The sequence below is a fragment of the Anser brachyrhynchus genome (genome assembly GCF_964034855.1).
Source record: "Anser brachyrhynchus genome assembly, chromosome: 19".
Taxonomy (NCBI): domain Eukaryota; kingdom Metazoa; phylum Chordata; class Aves; order Anseriformes; family Anatidae; genus Anser; species Anser brachyrhynchus.
Window position 1 is genome coordinate 1,452,026 of NC_137712.1, and position 19,469 is coordinate 1,471,494.

General features: G+C 49.4%; 1 protein-coding gene and 1 long non-coding RNA gene across 6 annotated transcripts in view; one reads left to right on the forward strand and one right to left on the reverse strand.

The window, feature by feature from the left end:
• Positions 1-19,469, forward strand: part of NR6A1 (nuclear receptor subfamily 6 group A member 1) — an 86,909-nt gene that overhangs the window by 19,294 nt on the left and 48,146 nt on the right. The window lies entirely within an intron of this gene.
• Positions 716-17,688, reverse strand: LOC308180398. Its single transcript, XR_013940936.1, has 2 exons — positions 17,450-17,688; positions 716-2,105 (listed from the first exon to the last, which is right to left on the reverse strand). It is a non-coding gene; the product is annotated as an uncharacterized lncRNA (long non-coding RNA).

A 19,469-nucleotide genomic window follows, 5' to 3' on the forward strand; every position in this document is an offset into this window, starting at 1 on the left:
TGGGGTGCTCATGGGGGGCTCACCGTGCGCTGGTCTCTGCAGCTGCTGCCCAGTGCTTTGCAGAGACCACGGGGCTCCTGGGCACGTGTCTGTGTCATGTAAATCATGGAGACTTTGGAAGACTGCTGGAGAGGTCACTTTTTCTGCCTCAAGGCAGCGGCAGCTATGTCTGCCACGCGTATGAGGTGTCTGATCCTCCCGGGATGGCCGCGGAGCTGGCGCATCCCCGCCTGCCCGGGCAGTCTGTGCCAGCGCTGCCCCGGACTGCCTCTCGCACAGGGCGTCCCCGACCTGAGCTCTCGCCTCTGTAGCTGAAGCTGGCCCTGCCACCACAGCGATGAGGAGAGCCCTCTGCAGCATCTTACAGCACCAGTGACTTGCTGCTGTCCCCCTCCCGTTCTTACCCTTGTCACTTGTAAGCCGTGCAATCTCAATTCTTTGTCATCCCTCACTGATCGCTTTTTAGGGCTTGATGTTGTTCCATAGTTGCCTTCATCAGAAGGAAGATTCATTTCCTATAATCAGGTGAAGCTCGCTGCATAGGCCTGTGCTTTCCTGATAGTGAAAGCTCAGAGAGCATAGAGATTTACAAATGCAACAAAGAGTTAAGTGTCCTTTTAATTAGAATGGTTGATCAAGTGAGTTTTCTCTCCCTTATGCCCCTTTAAGTCCTATTGTAGCTCTTTCTATCGTTCCTTACCTATAGTCTGTTAGCTGTCCTAGGTGCATTTGGGTCTTTTTTTAAAAAAAAGTACTTTTTAACATATGTAGCTACATTTAATGTTCAAATTTGTATCACGTGAAGGATACTTGAAGTCACTGATAAATGCCAATAATCTATTCCTGCTTTTCAGTGTTTACTTCTCAAGTAAAATTCTTAAAAAAAAAACAAAAATAAACCAACAACAAAGAAAAAAACACAGCAGAATATAAATATTACAAGATACTGTTTTAATGTGCTTCAGTAGACAGTACAGACTCGTATAAAAAGGCAGTGACTGCGGTTGATCAGGCTTCCACATTTAAGCAGAACGCTTTCTGTATCTTTACAAAGTGTCCAGCATGAACGCAGCTTCCATTGAAGCTGGTAAGTGACAGGGAGGAATAAGTCAGTCTGCGCTGAATTTGGGTCATGATTGTTTTCCCGTATTTAGAACAAAAACACAGCCTTGAAAAAAGCTGTGTTCGTGCCCTGTTATAAGATCTGATTTTCTACAGGGAATGCTTATTTTATCCAGAATTTACTGCTTTGTAAAACATTTAATCTTCGCAGCGGCTGTCAGGTGGCAAAGCATCCGTCTGGGCCTGTGCTCACGAAGGAGTGTGACCCGCTTGTCCCACAGCTCTTGGCGAGGTGATGGCAGAGCCGTAAACCCGCCCTATGGCCAGCGGTAGGAGAACCTGAATTCAGTGCTGCTTCAGCAAGAAGCGTACGTCCCTCTTGCCAGCAAGCCCCAAGCAGTACGAGTGCGGTCTCTCAGCTAGCTGGTCCGCAGTTTGCATTCATTGATCAGTGAGTTGATAGAAATGAAAACCCACCGACAGCAATGAATGTTGAGTGCAGCCATTAGGTGCTGGGACGCGAGCGCCGCTCCTGCGGGCAGCTCTGCTCTTCCTGTGCTTCCACGTGGGACGGTCGGTACCGCAGCCATCCCGGTCTCAGGGCACACAACTATTTCAGGGCTTCTTGTATCTCGGAGACTCCTGGGAAGTACACTTACACAGGGAGAAGAGCAGGAAAACATTCTTCACTTTAGAAACAGCATTAAAAATACAGGATTTCGTTTCTTCATAAAGGTGATTTTGCTTGGTTACTCCACTTAGGCTACAGATCCCTGCTGTCAGGCATATCGATTTTGTAATCAAGACCACTCTTGACTCTGTACCACAAGGGCTTGAGTCCTACATCTGATGTGGTCCAGCTGGGACGGGCAGGGTACGGGGTAGATACTGCCGAGATGCCTGGGCGTTCACCTTTCCTTTCCTTGGAAAGGAAGGCTGTTTTCTTGCTGTCGCTTTACAAGCAGGCAAACATGAGTTGCAGGAGCAGCTGGACCTTGCTGGGAGGAATCCAGTCCACAGCCAGTGTTCCCAGTGAGCAGCTGCTGAAATTGAGCACAGGTTCCTATGAGCAAATGAACTGACATTCCACAGCTTTTTCCAGACGAGCTCAAGTTGCCAGTCCAAATGGAAAGGAGGTTTTCCTCCTGATCTGGCCTATATTCTGCTATTTTGAACATATACCATACCCAGACTTGTTTCCAAGCATGCCATATGCCGTGGACACATTACTGCTTTTGTGCTGCCCATAGAAAACCTTCCATTACTCAGTTTTTTTGCAGAAATTCTGGTCTAGCTCATAAGTCTTTTTGTTTATTGTTGCTGTTAAATAGAAAACAACCATTTTTTTTAACCAGTTCATTTTTGGAGAAGGTAGGGAAGTAGAGCTGGAAAAACTCAACCTCTAGCTCTTAATATAATCTAAATCATGACCTGTTAATAGCAACCATATGCGAAAAACTCTGAAGGTTCAAGCTTTCCATTTAAGAGAGGGTTTGTGATAAACCTCAAGGTACAGTCAACGGTCGATGGTTTTTTTTAGTTCTCAAACTCACCGACAGCGTTGAATGTTCACTGAAGCTATCCAAAGACGGCTGTGTACATGCACTGTACATACTTTCCATGCATATGTTTTCCATAGACTAGCAGTGGAAACACTGCTGAGGGCTGCACATTCTTTATTGTAAAGTCTTAAACTGCAAGTATTTTAATTACGAAATGGAACCATGCGGACTAATGAATAGCAGAAGTGTAACACTACTGTTATCGATGCTAGCTTGACTTAGTGGTTCTTAAACCAGCTTCGAGTATATCTGAATCACAGTTGTGAAAAAGCCCTCCTCCTGTGGATGTGCACGCTGTAAATAGCATCACTAAGGTTTTTAAAGATGTTTCAGATTCCTTTATAAAGCTCACTTAAAAAAAAAAAAAAAAGACACCTGTAACTGTAAATCCTCCCAAGTGTGAGGAGGAGGGATCTGTTTCTTAGTACGTGATGTCTGTCTGTGATCCTACAGCTCATGTCCCCTTTCTTCTCGCCTGTGGTTTCTAAAAGCCTTTCTCTGTGCCGTTGCTCGAAGGCATTCAGGTTCGCAGCGGCTGCCTGCTGAACCGAGGGGACCCCTCAGAGGCAAGAGCATCGCTGGGCAGAGCTGCTTGAGCGAGGTGGGCGCCGGGCACGCTGCTGACTCCAGGGGGATTGACTTCACGCTAACACGTTTTTCATCTTGGCCGCAGCGGAGGTGACGTTCCCAACCTTGCTGATGGGCAGGCAGCACAAAATCATTTCTACCTCTTGCTGCTTCTGCTTGCTTGTCCGATATTCTGAGCTACTTCCTACGTGCAGCAGCGAACCCGCAGGTACATCTGCAGTTGTCTGTGGCAGCTGAAAGCGTGGAAGGGCCTCCCTGGCCCCCCAGGTGAGTCTGTACGCTCTGGGCAAGCTTACAGAGGCACTTGGTGTTGGGCTTTGTTCAGCGCCTGATTCCTCCCGTTTGGTGGCAGTCCATCAGCCTGCTGTTAGGTGGCTTGGGAAATCCTGCCCAAAGTGAACAACTGCCTCAGAAGTCTTTCTGATTCTCAGATTGTTTTTAATACTATCGAGAGTGTTACTGGAACAGCTTTTCCCTTAAACTGTGAGTTTTAAACTGAGTATGTAAATGTCTGCCTAAGAATGTACCGGTCAGAATACCTGAATTGTGTTATCTTCTTCCTGTAAAGTGGAAAAATGGATTTATTCTCCTTAGATTTCTATATTGCATTCAGTTACCTTCACTTTTTCCACCTGGCTTCCATGGTTTGAAAGAGAAATTACTTGCAGCTTGTTTGTTAAAAATGGAATCTATTGCTTTATCTGAAATAGCTGCTGTAAGTGAAATGGAGCCTGCAAAGCCTGTAGGAATGATTTCACTTTAAAATTCTGTAGACTAGTTTTTAATTCAGTGTTTTCTCTTGTCCTAGGGACTGTCTCTCTCTGAATATCCTTAGCTGATACATGTAACTTAAAAAATAATTTACTTATACCGAATAAGTTGTATCTTTGAGAGATGAGCTTGTTCATAGAATATAGCTTGTAGACTGCACTTAAATGGACTGACTTCAGCGGTACCATAAAACATCAATTGATCCTGAAAATTAAAGAAATTCTCTGAAAATTAGTCTCACCTTGTTCCTGCAATCTTTTTGGAGTGGGAGCTGGTGGAATGAACAAAGAACATTTGCATTAATAACAAGCAGTGATCGACCTCAAGTGCTGAGCCCCGTGAGTGCCTGAATGTGAAGGGTGACTACAGGTGGTAGGTACAGCATAAAGCAGGGAACCAAGTGCAAACCAAGCATGAAACGGTATGCATGTATCACATAGAGAGGCTGTTCCTCAGTTCACGTCTTCCTCCTTTTGTACCTCCACTGACCCTCTACCCGGTAACTGTCGTCATCTCATTTCGGAAATGGAAAGCATTTTTTTCTGAACGCTACAAACAGTGTGCATATTATTTCTATATTCTGGCTGCATGCTCCCTCCCTCTTGCAAAGTTCAAAGCTCTCAATCAGCTAGATTTTGGTCAGAATCTGAGATGAAAAAAATATTCCCCAGAAACAATGGAACTGGGCAATGTGTGCAGGCTTGGGATGGACAAATGAAATTGTTACAGGTGTCCTTTTGTAGGGGATTTCTCCTCCAAACTGCCTACAGAATCCATTTTCTCGTTTCACTGACCAAGTGTTTTCTCTCTCCTGGTGTGTGTGTGTGTTACACTTTCATACGGAGGGTATGTACGTTGTGTAAGCACGCTCAGAGGGTCACCCTGTTACTGCAAGGGCCATCTGGCAATGACAGCAACGTGCACGACCAGCCTGGAGACCGGATGCTCTCCTATGTAGTCCTAGCGTTTTCTCTTACCGTTGCTCAAATGATTGCTTGTATCCTATCACACAACGGGCTGAGTCACTTTTCATGCCATTTCTTCCCTATTTTGTTTCCCTACTGAGGTGTCTCACCTGCGTGCTTAGCGGAAGCTTCGTCATGGGGAGCGAAGCAGGAGCTGAGCTGGGCGAGCAGAGGGCAGCCTCGGAAAGCTGCTGCTGAGGGGTTGTTGCATGAGCCTACTGCACGACATTTTTAGCAAATTTCTTTTGCATTAGCATTGCAAAATTGTTGAGATGCTGTTGTGGTTGTACTTTGTGCTGGTCTGGCAAACCTCAGAAGTTTGGAAGCTTCATTATCTGCACTGAATCTCGAACTCACTTTCCTTTCAGACTTTCTTCCTAGCAAGCACTGAAACCAGCCCATATTTGACAGTTGCCATCTCTATTTCTATTATTTTTTTGTATAGTGTTACGGATCTCTCTTGTAAATCGGGGAGTGTAAAAAAATAAAAATAAATTAACACTCCCCTGCCCCTCAGTCATGCTTTTACAGAAAGTGAGCATGGCTCTTCAACAAGACCACCTTGAATCCTTTACTAACTTCAGCTGAAACCAGCCAGGCGGATAACGGTCCTCCCTGAGAGTGGGTTCCTACAGAACCGGTGGCAGTCAGTGTCTTGGTGGGGAATCTGTTCGGGAACCTGCTGAGAAGCAGCAGTGTGCGTGCACCTTTGCACAGGAGAGTCCACACCTCTGGAGGTGCCTCAGAAGTGGAAAAGGCACTAGGGGGACCTGACGCCTTCCCTAGGTGGTAACGGCAGTCAGCTGGTAGCCACGACCCGTGGAACTGCGGCAGGGCTCACTGATGTAACGATACAGATCGGGGGCAGAGCGCTGCCAGAGCAGAACTGAAAACGCTGCAGACTCAGAGCACGTGGGTTCTCTTTGAACCTGCACTGGAGAGAACGGGTTTTTGTATGAAGAAAACTTTCCTCAAAATGTGCATACGCATCCTGAAACAGGTTAATTGCGTAAGGTCTGGTGACAAGATTTAGTTGGTTTTGTGGACGATTCTGATACTCTGTGTATTTACGGTGCCTGAACAATTCTTACACCCTAACTGAACCCTTCTGTCACTTCCTCACAGCAAGACTTTTATTTAGAGCCTAGCAGGAATCCTAGCAGCACTGCCCCAAGTGCCACTAAACAGGTTTACAGTATGCAGCTGGTAGTAAAGCAGCTCCGCTTCTCCAAAATCTCTCCTCTGCTGGGGTTGCTTACGAGAGGTGCCCCAGGGGCGCGCGGGATCAGCGCCGAGGCTGTGCCCTGCGGCTGTGCCCTGCGGCTGTGCCCTCGCGTGGCGCGGTGCCAGTGCCCGTCTGAAGCATTTATGGAAAAGCCCTGCATAAGCATGTTTGCTTTGTCCCGTAACCAACTTTGATTGTACTATAAACATGTGTTTGTAGAGGTAAATTACTTCAGTGTAAGCATGCAAATACACCTTAATGACACGGGGGGAGATAAGGATGCAATCACCGGCGGTGTTTTTAGTTATTGCTATTTCACTGGAATTTGGGTACGTGTTTAAGTAGCAATGCCACTGCCAAACGCTTCAGCATCAGCAGCCTTCTGCAATTAGCACTGCACGGTTTTATTTCTCTTAACTGTCCAGAAGCTCGCTGGATTACTACTTGACAAGTCTTGTGATAATGTGAAATCGGGACAAAGCTACCAATCTGTTCCGTTTGCCCTTTTAGAATATAGAATATGTTACGATGCCGATCCCAGAGAAAACAAACACAGCTCTTCTGGGACCCGAGAGAAGCGCAACTAATACCTGTTCCCAGTGATTTAGGGGGGACTTAGGTTATTTTGATCTAACTGTGCACCGACAAACTTGCCGGTGGATGCAGCATAACCCTAGACTTTTGGAAGGTGTTTGACTTAATACTGTATAACATCTTAGACGGGTATGATATAAATTTGCTGTGGCAAATGTTAAAAGGATTAAAAAATGACAAACAGGGAGGTCTCGGTGTAATTCTAAGTGGGAACTTGACCAAGTGATGCAGTCCTGTTCTGCTAAAGGCTACGCTAGAGAGATCACTAAACTGGAGAGGTTTCTGAAAAGGTAAGTGGAGAGCAAATTAAAAAATCAAGAGACTTGGCAGCCTCTGTTCGGCTTAGGGTCAGGATCAACTTGATCAACCCAGCAGTGTGCATACGGTGAGCAAAACCTCACCTACAAAGGGTCCTTCAGCGTCAGAAACGTAAGCAAGGCATCTCTGCAAGTACAGAACAGCGTGCTTCAAATCTGCAACTCTCTGCTCTAAGAAGGAAACTGTTCCAGCTGTTGTCAGTGGTCCAGATGGATTATCACTAGGAGTATTTAAAAACTCTTGTGCTCTGTTGAGAAGAGCTACTCCTGTTCATACGGGTTGTTCCAGGCAAGCCCTATGCCCTGCTGTTCAAATGGTGCCGAGGTCTGCACCGTTCGTCTGGTCCCGTTTGGGAGCTGGGGATCTAAGCAGCACCTCAAGGGGGAATGCTCAGAGAAAACAGCAACAAAATCCTCAAATACAAAATAGGTGCTTTGGTTATTCATGGAGCAAAGCTGTTCGTTCAGCCAGTAAAGGTATTTGATTATCTTGAAGTGTAGCTGCCTTTTGATGATAACCTACCAAATCTGAAAGGGGAAAAAATTGCAGACACTGAGGTCTTGAGCGGATGCCCATGAAGATTAAAAGTAGAATAAAGCTCTCTGAAGCAAAATGGTGGAGGGTAGGGAATTTTGTCCTCTCTGTTAATATCTTTACCTGCACAAATGAGCCAATTAGAGCGCAGCAACGCTGGCTCAAGCGTAGTGGTGTATCTGGTTTTGCAGGGGAAATGCAGACCCTTGAGGCTGGGTTAAGGATACATGCAGGAGAAACTTGCCCATGTCCTACAAATCATCTCTTGTCTTCCAGATGTTTTTCAGCTCCCCCTCTCTGTTTCTTGGTTTCTGTGCATTCAGCAGCAGTGAATGAGTTTTTGTGAACTGTCCAGCATCCCTGTGAACTCTTATCTTATCCCACATCTTTTAAGAGAACATTTGTTGCCATGAAGATTACTGTCAATATTAGATTCATTGTTAGGATTCCTGAGATTCTTCTCTATTAAAAATGAACTCCTGCCATTGTGCTATGCTCTGACACATCTAATGCTGGGTAAGCAGCTTCTGTAGGTATAAACAACCTTGTCTCCGTTGGTATATCAACATGCTAGTGATTCTTCATCACTGAAATATTTGTCCTGCACCGCACTAAACCTAGGACATTGTTATTATAATGGTGGTGGTGAATTTAAGATAAGCACTTCCTCAGAAGACACTGCTATGCTGAATGCTCTTACTGACTGATCTGTGCTGAAGATCACAAAGATCTCCCACTCGCGAATTTAGGCGCAGTTCCACTGACTCGGTTCAGGAAGGAGAGCGATGATTGTAATTACAACCACTTGAGTCTGCTACCAGTGCAAGCATCAAGCCTGAGATTGGTTTCTTCCTTTCAGTATTTTTAGAATCTACTGGCCCAGTTGTCGGTACGACAGTTGTTAGCAAAAGCTACTTCTGTTGGAGAGAACTGACTTCTTGCTTTCGGATGGGAAATGGTTGGACTTGGCCAGGCTTGTTGGTGGTAGTAGGGAGGGCAGAAAACGCTTTCTGTCCGTAGACACATCTCAGCAGTCAAATTGAGATACATTATACACTTCAGAAAAAAATAAGGGTAGCTGGAGATTATGTGAATTCCAAAGACCAGGACTCTCTTTGATATATCTTTAGTTTTTGATGAGCCAGCGCGTGCTGCAAAGACTGCTTTGTGCGAGCTCTTCCTGAACGTGGTGTCTGCAGTGAGATGCGTGTCTTACACGGAAACATCCTGTGTTTCGATGTAAGGTAGTGAAGCAATGCCCAGGAACTGCATGTACGCTTGACAGATACAGAAAAATGTCTTGCAAAGTAATCAGCAGAGAAATTTAAAGAATTTGTTTTGTTTATATGGTTTAGTCTTGAAAGACTATATTAAAATGTGATCCCTGCAACAGAAGGTCTGTTCCTAGGTAGGGACACCTCAGAGGTGTCTTCCTGCAACGCAAGCCACATTCTGGCTGTTGCAATGTACCTGTGTTCGCACACTGATCATACTTAAAAATATAAAAATGCACATTTTTTCATATGCTAATTAGGACTTTCATATTTCACGTACTCTATTGGAATATTAACAATTCTAGCTGGATAAACCTTAGATTATCTGCTCTGGAGGCAGTATGGATGGAGAGGGATCAAATGAAGGATTTGCTTTTCATAATCATGTCTCTTCCTGATTCATTGATAGTTTGTCCTTTGAAGATAATTAGTTTCTGTTTTTCAGCTATATAAACCAGCAGTTCTCAGCTGATACAATTCTAGGTTTGCAGTTCTCAACAAAAACACCTCTAAATTTCACGGGTTTTGGTTCAGTTTAGACAGCATGGCACCTCTGAGTCAATTTTATTTTGCCATCTTTCAGGACTCCATTTCAAGATACATTTAGTACGATAAAGATTTTACTTCTAATAGCCCTAAATAACTAAGGCAAAGTAAATGAGAGTATGATGAGCTGCAAGAACATACTTAAAGATCCTCCCCATTCTCCTCCCAGCCTATTCTTACAGCTTGGCCGTGTCTGGTTTAGCTGGAAATGTGGCGCTCTCTTAATGAGAAACGTCTTCCTCAGGAGCTGAACGGGTGCGGTGATCTCATTGAACTTCAGGACGCTGGCTTCCCAGTTGTGCTTTAGGTTATTCCAGTTTAGCCTCCGCAGGTACCGTCAGGCTTCAATGCAGTGCTCCTTACGCCATCAGGAAAAGAAAAGCACCGTTATCAGATCCCGTGCCTGCTCTAACTCACACGATGAATGAACTTCCTCAGTTTCACTGCTCCTTGTTCAGGTTTCCATACCAAATTCCTTCAAGCTTGTTTATGAATGATCTGAACTACAGCGTGCAGCCACAGCATTGACTTTGGAGAACTTCAGCCACCGGATGCCTCAGAATGCAAGGACGGCCTTCTGTTATCTAGCGAGGTATTATAACACTACAGCATTGTGCGTATCGTTGATATCTCTAACTTGATTTTCTGTTTTTAGAGAAGATTCCAAAGTACTTTTACATTGGGTATACTGTTACTGCTAGAAAAGCTGATGGGCGAAGGAAGCAAATGGATTTCTCTCTCGATTCAGATTAGGCTGTCTGGAATTCAGAATGCAGTTCCACTCAAACTTGCTGTTTTGAAAGATGCAAATTCTGGTAGCGTGCCTGACTGCTAGTCAGTTATTGGCCAATAACACTTCCCTTCCCTAAGAAACTCTGCCTGCAGGGATCGTGGGCCCTTTCAGTTCACTTCTTAGAAAGAAAGAAAAGATGGAGAACTGCTGCAGGGCGCCATTGTGAGACCAAGGATTCCTTTCTTGCTGTGCTTTAGTGTCCGTTTCTCACTTCTCCATTCCCACATGAGAGAAAAAAGAAAAGGACACATCTAAAACACACGTTGACAACTGGAAAAGCCAGTGCCCTTGTTACTCTTGTCCTGAGCCGGGGTGCAGCAGACAGCCGCAGCAGCCCTGGGCATTCGTTGCTTCTGGCGTGCCCAGCCCTGGGTGCCACGTTCCAGGACCCGTGGCTTCACAGTCGTTGAAGGCTTACCAACTTCATAACCGACCCTCTTTACAATTTGGAAATGACCCCCGCCTGCCTGGTTCTCGCCATTTGGCACTACTTGTTTACTGCTCCTGTTCTAGCATCTCCTGCAGCTGACGCTGGAATTGGAGAGGGTGCCTAAAGCAGCAGTACGGTCAGCCAGGGTCACCCGCTGTCTGTGATGCTCTTCTTCCGCTGCTTGGGCGTGCTGCTCAGCTAGAGAGCAGCGGTGCCTTTGTAACTGTTCTTCGGGTGTTAACATTTAAAATAGAAGCCTCTTCAAAGGCTCTTGTAGAACAACTGAGTATAATTTGGGGGTGGGTGGGAAGACACTCCCTTACATCTGGTGACCTGGCACGTATCCTGCTGGAAGGAAGACCTGCCCCCCTCAGGTATTTAATTTCTTCGCTTTTGTGTACTTTCAAGTATCAGACGATGATGGGTATGCCATCCAGGTGAGCAGGACTCGGCCATTCTTTTCAGACTTGTAGACTTAACCTATTTAAACGTAGCCATTCTGTGAAACACAAAGGAGAAAATGTACGCATCTTCATTTAGAAGGATGATCTTTGGATAACGTCACCCAAGTACTACTGGTTTTTATCTTCCCTATAAAATAAATTGGTCCCAGTGTGCTGAGATGCACATAAAAGTTTGAATATGGAAGTAGCATGAAATTCAGATGACTCGGTAGAACCAACTTCAGAATTTTGAAAAGACTGGAGTGGATTTATGGAGCACAGTTTATGAAGGAGTAACATGCTGGCGGTTTTAATCTCTGAATCTTAATCTGCTGGCTTTGTTTTATTTTTTTCGTGCTCTTTTCTACAGTTTAATTCTATTACCTATCTTTCTCTTGGGGTGTGATAAGAACAGAACTGTTTCATGCCACAGTTATCAAAGCACAGTAACGAGCCACAGACGGTAGATGATGAGTCTGAAATGTGTTTAGTGTACTGCTCTTTGAGTTGGGGATTCAACAATCGCATCGTTATTTTTAGTTTTCCTTTTAAACTCAATTCATTGGTATTTAGAAAATATTTTCTAATACTTTAAAGTATACCTTCTTTCCTTCCCTCTTCCGTGTACTTTCACTGAGAACCCGGTGTGTTTGCATATCTATGTTTCTGTAATTGCCTTCTAACTGGGACAATTAAGAGCTGTGAGAAGAGAGGGAACCTGTCATAAAAGCAGATTTCCATTTGGAACACTTTGTGGTTTCCAAGTGACAGCACAAAGCATGGGTGGACGTACTGCAATAGTATCAACATTCAGACAGCGAGACCCTTGTGCTCAAACACGTAAATGCAGGTTTTTGGAGGGAAGGCTGCTGCTGTTCTCAGGCTGAGTGATGCAAACCACCGCTCTTGTAAGGGCACCACAAAGCTCACAGAGAGGACACAGATGGAACAGCCTCGCTCTGCTCAAATACTTCAGCATGTTCTTCATTTTCAGAGTATAATGCTGAAATACTGCATCTATCCACTGGGTACTGAAGGAAAATATTATTAAGTAGGGCAAACAAAGCTGAAGCTAAGCTATTATGTATTTCAGCTTGCTTAGTATTTGGCATGTGGACCAAATGCTTTAGATTATAAGGCATAAGCCGTTCAGAACCTTAAGTTATTTTAAAATTAAATGGATGACAGACATAGGTCTGCTGCACGGATTTGATTTTCTTTGTGTATTAGTAGAAGTAGTAAGCAATGTCTGTAAGTATCTAATAAAGCTATTTTCTGCTATTATAGAAAGGTTTACTATGAGAAACAGAACTGACACAGTACTACATTTTCAATAAAACAAATTGAACAGATTCTCAGAAATCTAGGTCACAGTAACAGATGACCTATACATGGTCCTAGTTTTTGATGCAACTGTCTAATCTGCTCTGAGAGTACTAGCCAGACATCATTCCTAATTGACCTTGATATTCAGTGAACAGAAAGAAAGCTAAAGCCACATGATATTTAAATCTTCGGCAGAAAAAAATATATGGCAAATCTAAACGCATTCTTTTATACCTGGAATCTATCCTTGTACTGCGAACCTTAACTGCAACTATGCTGATATCTTAAAAAATCTGAATTTGGGGCTCCACCTGAAGCAGTCTGAGCACAGCCGTTCCCAACACCTCGCACGGCTGGCGTTTGGGACCGCTGTGTGACCGTATCCTGGACTGTGGTTGCCCGTCGGGCTCCCCCAGCCTCCCGTGGGCGGACAGCGCGCTCCGGCTACGTGAGAGCGCTCTTGGCCCTTGGGCCGGTCAGCTCGGCTCGGAGCACGATTCCGCCGAGCACAAGGCCGGTGGTACGCGGAGGGAAGGCCCTGCAGTTATGGGAATGGAACCGCTGACACGGGGCCCGGGAACGCAGTGCGGCTGTGAGCGTACGCCTCAGATGGAATTGGAAATTACGGTATGTGTGGTCAAACCCTGACCGCCTCAGTTTGCGGACCCCACTCATCCTTTTTGTTCGTGACGTCCGACTTTAGGGCCTGCTGCAAATAATGCCACATTTACAGGCTTCCTACGTGTGAGAACAGAGGGATGAGTGCTAAGATAAATGTATGGTCTGCCAGTAAACCCAGAAGAAACTAAGTAGTAAAACCTTAAATGGTCACAGGACAAGATATTTTCCAAGAAAATATTAAGTTCCTTTAGGGAACCGATTAAGAATCAGTAAAGGTACCGCAGAAGGTTTTGGGCTGATGACCTGTAGTTTGCTGGACCTCACTAGCTCTGTTGTCACATGCCTGCGTTTGGCAGGTGACGGCGTTGCTCCCGTCGTGCCGCAGGAAGCGCAGACGATGCCTGCCGGCGTTAGGAGCAGCGGTGCGTTGTGCTGCGAGGCCTGCCCCGAGCTGGCGGCAGTACCCCCGGCAGTACCCTCCAGGGAGACGTGTGGGTGCGCTGCGGGCAGCTCCGCGCCCTTTCGTTTTGGCATCCCAGCCCCAAACTTCTCCTGTCCTCGACTGCATTTTGGCATCTCATCTCAGACAGCCGGGAGTTTTTGTGTGGAACACGGGTTGAGCGCAGTCCTGAGTAATTTGCTGTTGGAAAACCAAAGTGATGCGATTGTAAGAGAGCCGAGACTGAAAACTCGTGGTGATTGTGCTCAAGTCCTTCCTTGGGTTATGGGGTCGGGGCAGCTGCCGACGGTCCAAACTTTCCAGGCAGTACAGGGAAGCTGAGGGTGACTGAAGTCTGTTTAAGAAGCGTTTTTACTAATCTACGTGCCAGCGCTGCTGCGTATGGCGAAAGGATGCCTTTATCTTATCTGTAATATGAAAATACCTGATTGCTGTCTCCTGAGTTTTTTGTTTGAATCTTGCATGATATTAATCGATAGTACGGTTTTGAAACGATCGTAGCATCTGCTGGCTATTACTGAGATAAAATGAAATTCTTAAGATTCCACATTTGTTAAATTGCCAAGTATATTGCTAAATTTGGGCATACCTGGTACATTTTTATTGGCAGCTAACCCTGTAATGCAGTATTATATATTAATAAATCCTCAGATTATATACGCTTTGGTATTTTGCAACTGCTGCAACTTCAAAGCCTGTTAGTAGTTAAAAGGTTTCTTCTTTTTTTTGAGTCTTCATAAACTTTATACTGGAATAGCTGTAAGTGGAGTTGGGAAAACTGACTTTTGAGTTACCCCGTACTTCTGTGCGTAGTTAAGAAAACCTGACCAAACAAGATCTTCAACAGCTATCAGCAACCTTTTCTTATGTGCGTGACGGGGATTATTCTGATGTCCCAGATGAGTTTACAGATGTTTACAGCCAGGAGGGCATGCCTGGACATTCTTTTTACGCCTATTTTGATTAGGCAGAAACTCTTTTTGCCAACCTCTAACAGTATGTTTTCCACTCAAAGTGAAATGCCCAACAGCTATTCAAACTGAGACACCTAATTGCCAGGGCAGAACAGAACTTCAAGCAGATTTTCTTTTTAGGAAGCAATTTCAAGAGACTTTAACTTTTCTTTTTTTTAAAAAATGTTTTAAAATCAGCCTACTGATTGAATAACCAGTATTAGTAGTCATAGAGGCAATGGAAAAGGTTGCTGTAATTTAAGAATACAGTGGTATTTAATCTAAAAGTGCTTTGTTGGTAGATGCATCAGTATCCGTAACTTATAACAGAAATCATCTGTACTGTTTTCATTCAGAGGCTTCTTTTTGATAGGTCCTTCTGGGTTTGTAAGTACCATGAAGAAAAAAAATAAAATAGCTTGATTGTAATCTACCCTGATTCTTATCACCAAAGTTTAACTGAGAAGTAAAACACCCAAAGCCATTGTACTGCATTAGGAAGAGAATTCAAGGAAATTGTATAATCATGCAGACAGAACTGATTCCTGTGAAAAGTATTTACATTCCTGTTTGTACTTCTAATGCCCTGAAACAGCAGCTCCAAGTGCTACGTGCTGGCCCTGCACATACAGGGACATTTTACCTCAATTTCACTAGCATTACAGTAGAGAGGGCTTCACGTTTTTCAAAAGTCGCGTAGTATTTCAGTCATCCAGACTTTTTGCTCCCCTATATTGCCAGAAGGAGCACTGGAGGCACGTCCTTGTCTGCCTGCTGGGCTGGCACAGGGCATATCGGCAGGCCAGGGGTCCCCACCCGTCTCCCCCAGGTGCCGCGGAAGAGGGCCCTGCTTGCCTCACTTCAACACCCTTCCCTTTTTCGCTGCGGTCACAAGGATTGCATTGATAAAGCACGCTTAAGAGCAGCAAACAGCAAAACCCATTTTCTCTATGCGGTGATGCTGCAGCTCGGGGCAGAAGCGTACGTTTCCCAGCTGTAATTTATTACAGGTCTCTATTTTGTCTTTTCCCTGGGCGAAGGAGAGAGCTAAGGTATTTCTGCTGTGCTTGCGGCCGTACAGCAGAGATCTGCTGGCTCCTCTTAAATGCTGGAACCGAGAACTGCATCGGTATGCCCGAGAACGTGGAAAGCCGTGACATCCAGTTGGAATGGGTGTTTGCTGATGTTCACGGGTACGAAGATTTATGGAAGATCACGAGGAGCAGCCCCAGCCTTCTGCCTACTGGTAAAGGCTGAACCTACCTCCCCCCTCGGCGTACAGTTAGGGGCAGGCTTCTCATCTCACACAACCTGCTGGTTGGCTTTCTAATCTTTATAATTTCTGCTCATTGGCTCCAGTCAGAGGATTAAAGCCCAGTCTCTGAGGAGGTTTGGTTTTTTTTTTTTTTTTTTTTAAGTCTGAAAGACTGGGGGGTGGGGGGAATAGGGGAAATAGGAAGTACGAGACACTAAGTATTTTGTTTTCCTTATTTATTGTGGTATTTGCCAGGCTGACCCGACTGAACAGCATCCTCCTACACGCCTGACGGGGCGAGGCATGCGGTGAACTTGCTGTACCTTTAGGACGGAGCCAGCGCTCCAGCTCCAGCCCCTTCCAGCTGCCATTAACATGAGGCAGCACATCTCGGGCTAGACATCAGCTGTCTGGGTAACGGATCTGCGCTGTTTATAAACACCGAGGCTTTCTGTCATCAAAATTCCTTCCCCCCCCCCGTGAATTCAAACCTCCAGCTCGGCCACGCTCCTGCCTGCCAGCCCACGGGGCAGGCACCGGAGCTGAAAAGTAACCGTACGGACTCACGATTTGATGTACCGTGACAATAAAGCTTTTATGACATTCTAGGTGGTTAAAAATGGCAGTAAGGAGCTCTGAAACATGGCACGGTCGTGTTGCCTCTCCGTGACGGCAGACCTGCCAATAGTGCATCAAAAGCCGTAATTTCCTGTGCACTGAAGCCCCCTGTCTCTGCTGCCTTCAGCTTTGTGTCCCCCGGCTTGTGCCTGTGTGCTAACAAATCTCTATTGTCCGGCGGGGCGAATAGCGGCTGGGAGCAAAGAATTGCTGTCTGGTTTCTATTCAAATCCAGGTAGTCAGATATATGAATGGACTTTCTCGAACAGCCGTGCGAACAGCCTCTGCTCTGCACGGAGCCTCCAGCGCTTCCCTAGCTGGGGGGCTGCGGCGAGCAGAGGGATTTTAGAGGCATTTTAACGCCGCTCTCGGGGGGCGATACCGGGAACTTGTAAAGCTCGCCGCCCCACGCTTCCGGACCCGAGCCGCGGGGGCGAATCGCCCGCTTAGGAACTTTCTGAGCTCGCCGCAGGATTCAGCTCGCGGCACAGCCCCGCTGCTTCTTCGCGGCTCAGAAACCGCTGGGAAAAGTTCGGCGGCCCCGAGCCCCCCGCAGAGCCCGAGCCGGCCGGGCCCTGGGGCGGGAGGCGGCGGCGCGCAGCTCCGGGCCGGGGGAGGGCTCGCGCGGCGGCTCCGGTGCTGCGGGCACCCGAGGAACGGGGCTGCCCCCGGAGCCGCACCGGGCCCCCCGGGCCGGGCCGGGCCGGGCCGTGCCCCCCGCCCCAACTGTTGCTGCCCGTGCCGGCGGCGCGCACAAAGCCGGTGGCGGCGGGCGCCCTGCCCTGCCCTGCGCTCCCCGCGGGGCCGCCGCCTTTGTCCCCGCCCGCCGCCGCCGCCGCCCCCCGCCGCCGCCCGGTGGGGCCGGGGCCGGGTTCCTCCCCCCTTCCCCCCTCCCCTCGGCTCCCCCCGGCCCGGCCGCGCTGCCCGGCGGCGGCGGGGACCTTCGCGCCCGCCCGGCCGCGCCGCGTCGGGGCCGTCCGCGGGCAGCTCCTGCGCGGAGAACAAAGGAGCACGTGCGGGAACGGCACCGGCGGGCAGCCTCCCGCCGGGACGGGCTCCCCGTCCCGGGCCGCGCCCCGCCGAGCGGCCCCGCGCCGGTGCCGGCCCTTACCTGGCGGCGCCGTCCCGCGCTGCTGGGGCGCTGCTGGGGGCGCCGCGGGGCCCCTCGGGCTTTGTCCCGGCGCCGCGGCCGGGAGGCGCCGTCCCGCTCCCCCCCCCCCCGCCGTTCCCCAGCCGGGAGCGGAGCGGAGCGGGGCCCGGCCGCGCGCGAGCGCGCACACGCGCCGGTGCCGCGCCCGGGGTTTGTCAGCGCCGCGGGAGCGCGCGCGCACGCAGCCGGGGCCGGGCGCGTCCCCGCTCGGCTCCCGGCGCCCCGCAGCCCCGCGCGCGCCGCCCCGCCGGGCCCTTATAGCGCCCGCTGACGGACAGCGCCGCCGCCGTCACGCGCGCCCTGCGCCCGCGCCCATTGGCCCGGCCCGGAGACGGGGCGGGGCCGCCCCCCGCCCCCCGCCCCCCGCCCCGCCCGGCGCTGTTTGGGTGTCTGGGCCGCGGGGGGGGGGGGAGCGGGGGGCGGCCGGCGGTGCCCCGGGGGCTCCGTCAGCGCCGTCACCGCCCCCACCCGCGGCCCCGGGGCCCCCCCCGCTGCCGCCGGGAGCCGCGTCGCGGGCGGGGCCGCCCCGGGCAGCGCTGCAGCCCCGGGGGGACCCGCGGGGGTTTGGGCTTCGCCCCCCGGCCGTCGCCAGCCGTGCCCTTCCCCCTCACGGGGACGCCGTGCCCCGGGGACCCGAGCTGCGGGCGCTGCGGGGCCTGGGCTGCCGGTGGCCCCGTCAATGAAACGTCCTGCGGGGGGGGGGGGGGGGGGGGGGGGCGGTTCGGCCCCGCCAGGCCTCGCGCCCCTCGTCCCGGTGGGCTCGCCGCGGGTGCGGGCCGCACGGGGGTGGCGGGGAGGTCCCTGCGCGGGGCGTTTGCCGGCACCGAGGGGGAAGCTGCTGCAGAAGCGAGAAATTGGTTCCCCGGGTTGTTCCCCCGGCACCGCCTGGGCCGACCCCGCCGTGGTGCTGGGCTGCTGCCAGCGCCCCTCGCAGCGAGCGGGGCCGGGCACGGCTCCTCGGGGGGCTGGGGGCCCCCAGGCCCCGCGGCACCGAGCGTCAGCTGCCGGAGGGACGGGTGGCCGCAGGCGTTTCCCCTCGCACCACGCCGGTTTATTAACACGCTGACCACACGGAAGCCGCCCCGGTAACGCGGCCCGGGCCCTGCGGGATCTCCCAGCACGCGGCTTTGGGACGTGCCGGGATGCCAGCACCAGGAGTCCCTCCCGCGACAGGAGCGCGGGTGGCGAGAGGCCCCTGGCCGCGTTCCTCCCGTCACTTCCCGCTGAATCCCCCCCTCAGGGGCTGGATAGATGCACAAATGGAAAATGAGATGAAAAAACAAATGACAGTTACGTGGCAGTCATCAAAGGAGAGGCGATTTGAAAAAAAAAAGGCCAATGCGGTGCTTTAGCGGTGACCCCGGCTCCTATCAGCGCTGTGCAGCTGCCATTGATGTGGGGGAAGAGGTTCCCACCTCGTGTCCGTGAGTGTGAAGGAGATAGCTCGTATCTGCTGTCCGTTCTGCCCACAAAAATCATTCTAGTAACTTCTCCGGTTCCCAGACAGCTTCCCCTCTGTCTCCCACTTCAGCGATTCTCTCTCACTTGCTGAGGCACTTGACCGTTCCTCCGTCCTGCTGTTAAAAGCTCGTTCTGGTGCTTTCTGGGCTCTGCATGGGCGCCCGAGTGGTCAGCTGCGGGTCACGCTGGCTGAAAAGAGTACGGTGTCTTTGAACCTATTAATGAAAAGTACAAAATTAGACTGCAGGAGTGCCTTTGAGGGTAGTACGGGTTTCGCAAGCCACCCAAATGGCTGCTGCGCTCTAGGAGCTTTTGCAGCCTCCTGTGCATGGATACTGTACTTCCCAGGCCTCGTGTGGCGTCCAGTAATGAAATCTTTTCATGGAATGTTGTAGCAATGATATAAAAGACCCCAAACATGAAACGTTAGGGTCTAGAAAAAGAAAGTGCTTCGCCACAGTGTGTAAATGGAATCGCATCCCAGTCTCCAGATACCCCTTTGTGTCTCCCATATCAGAGG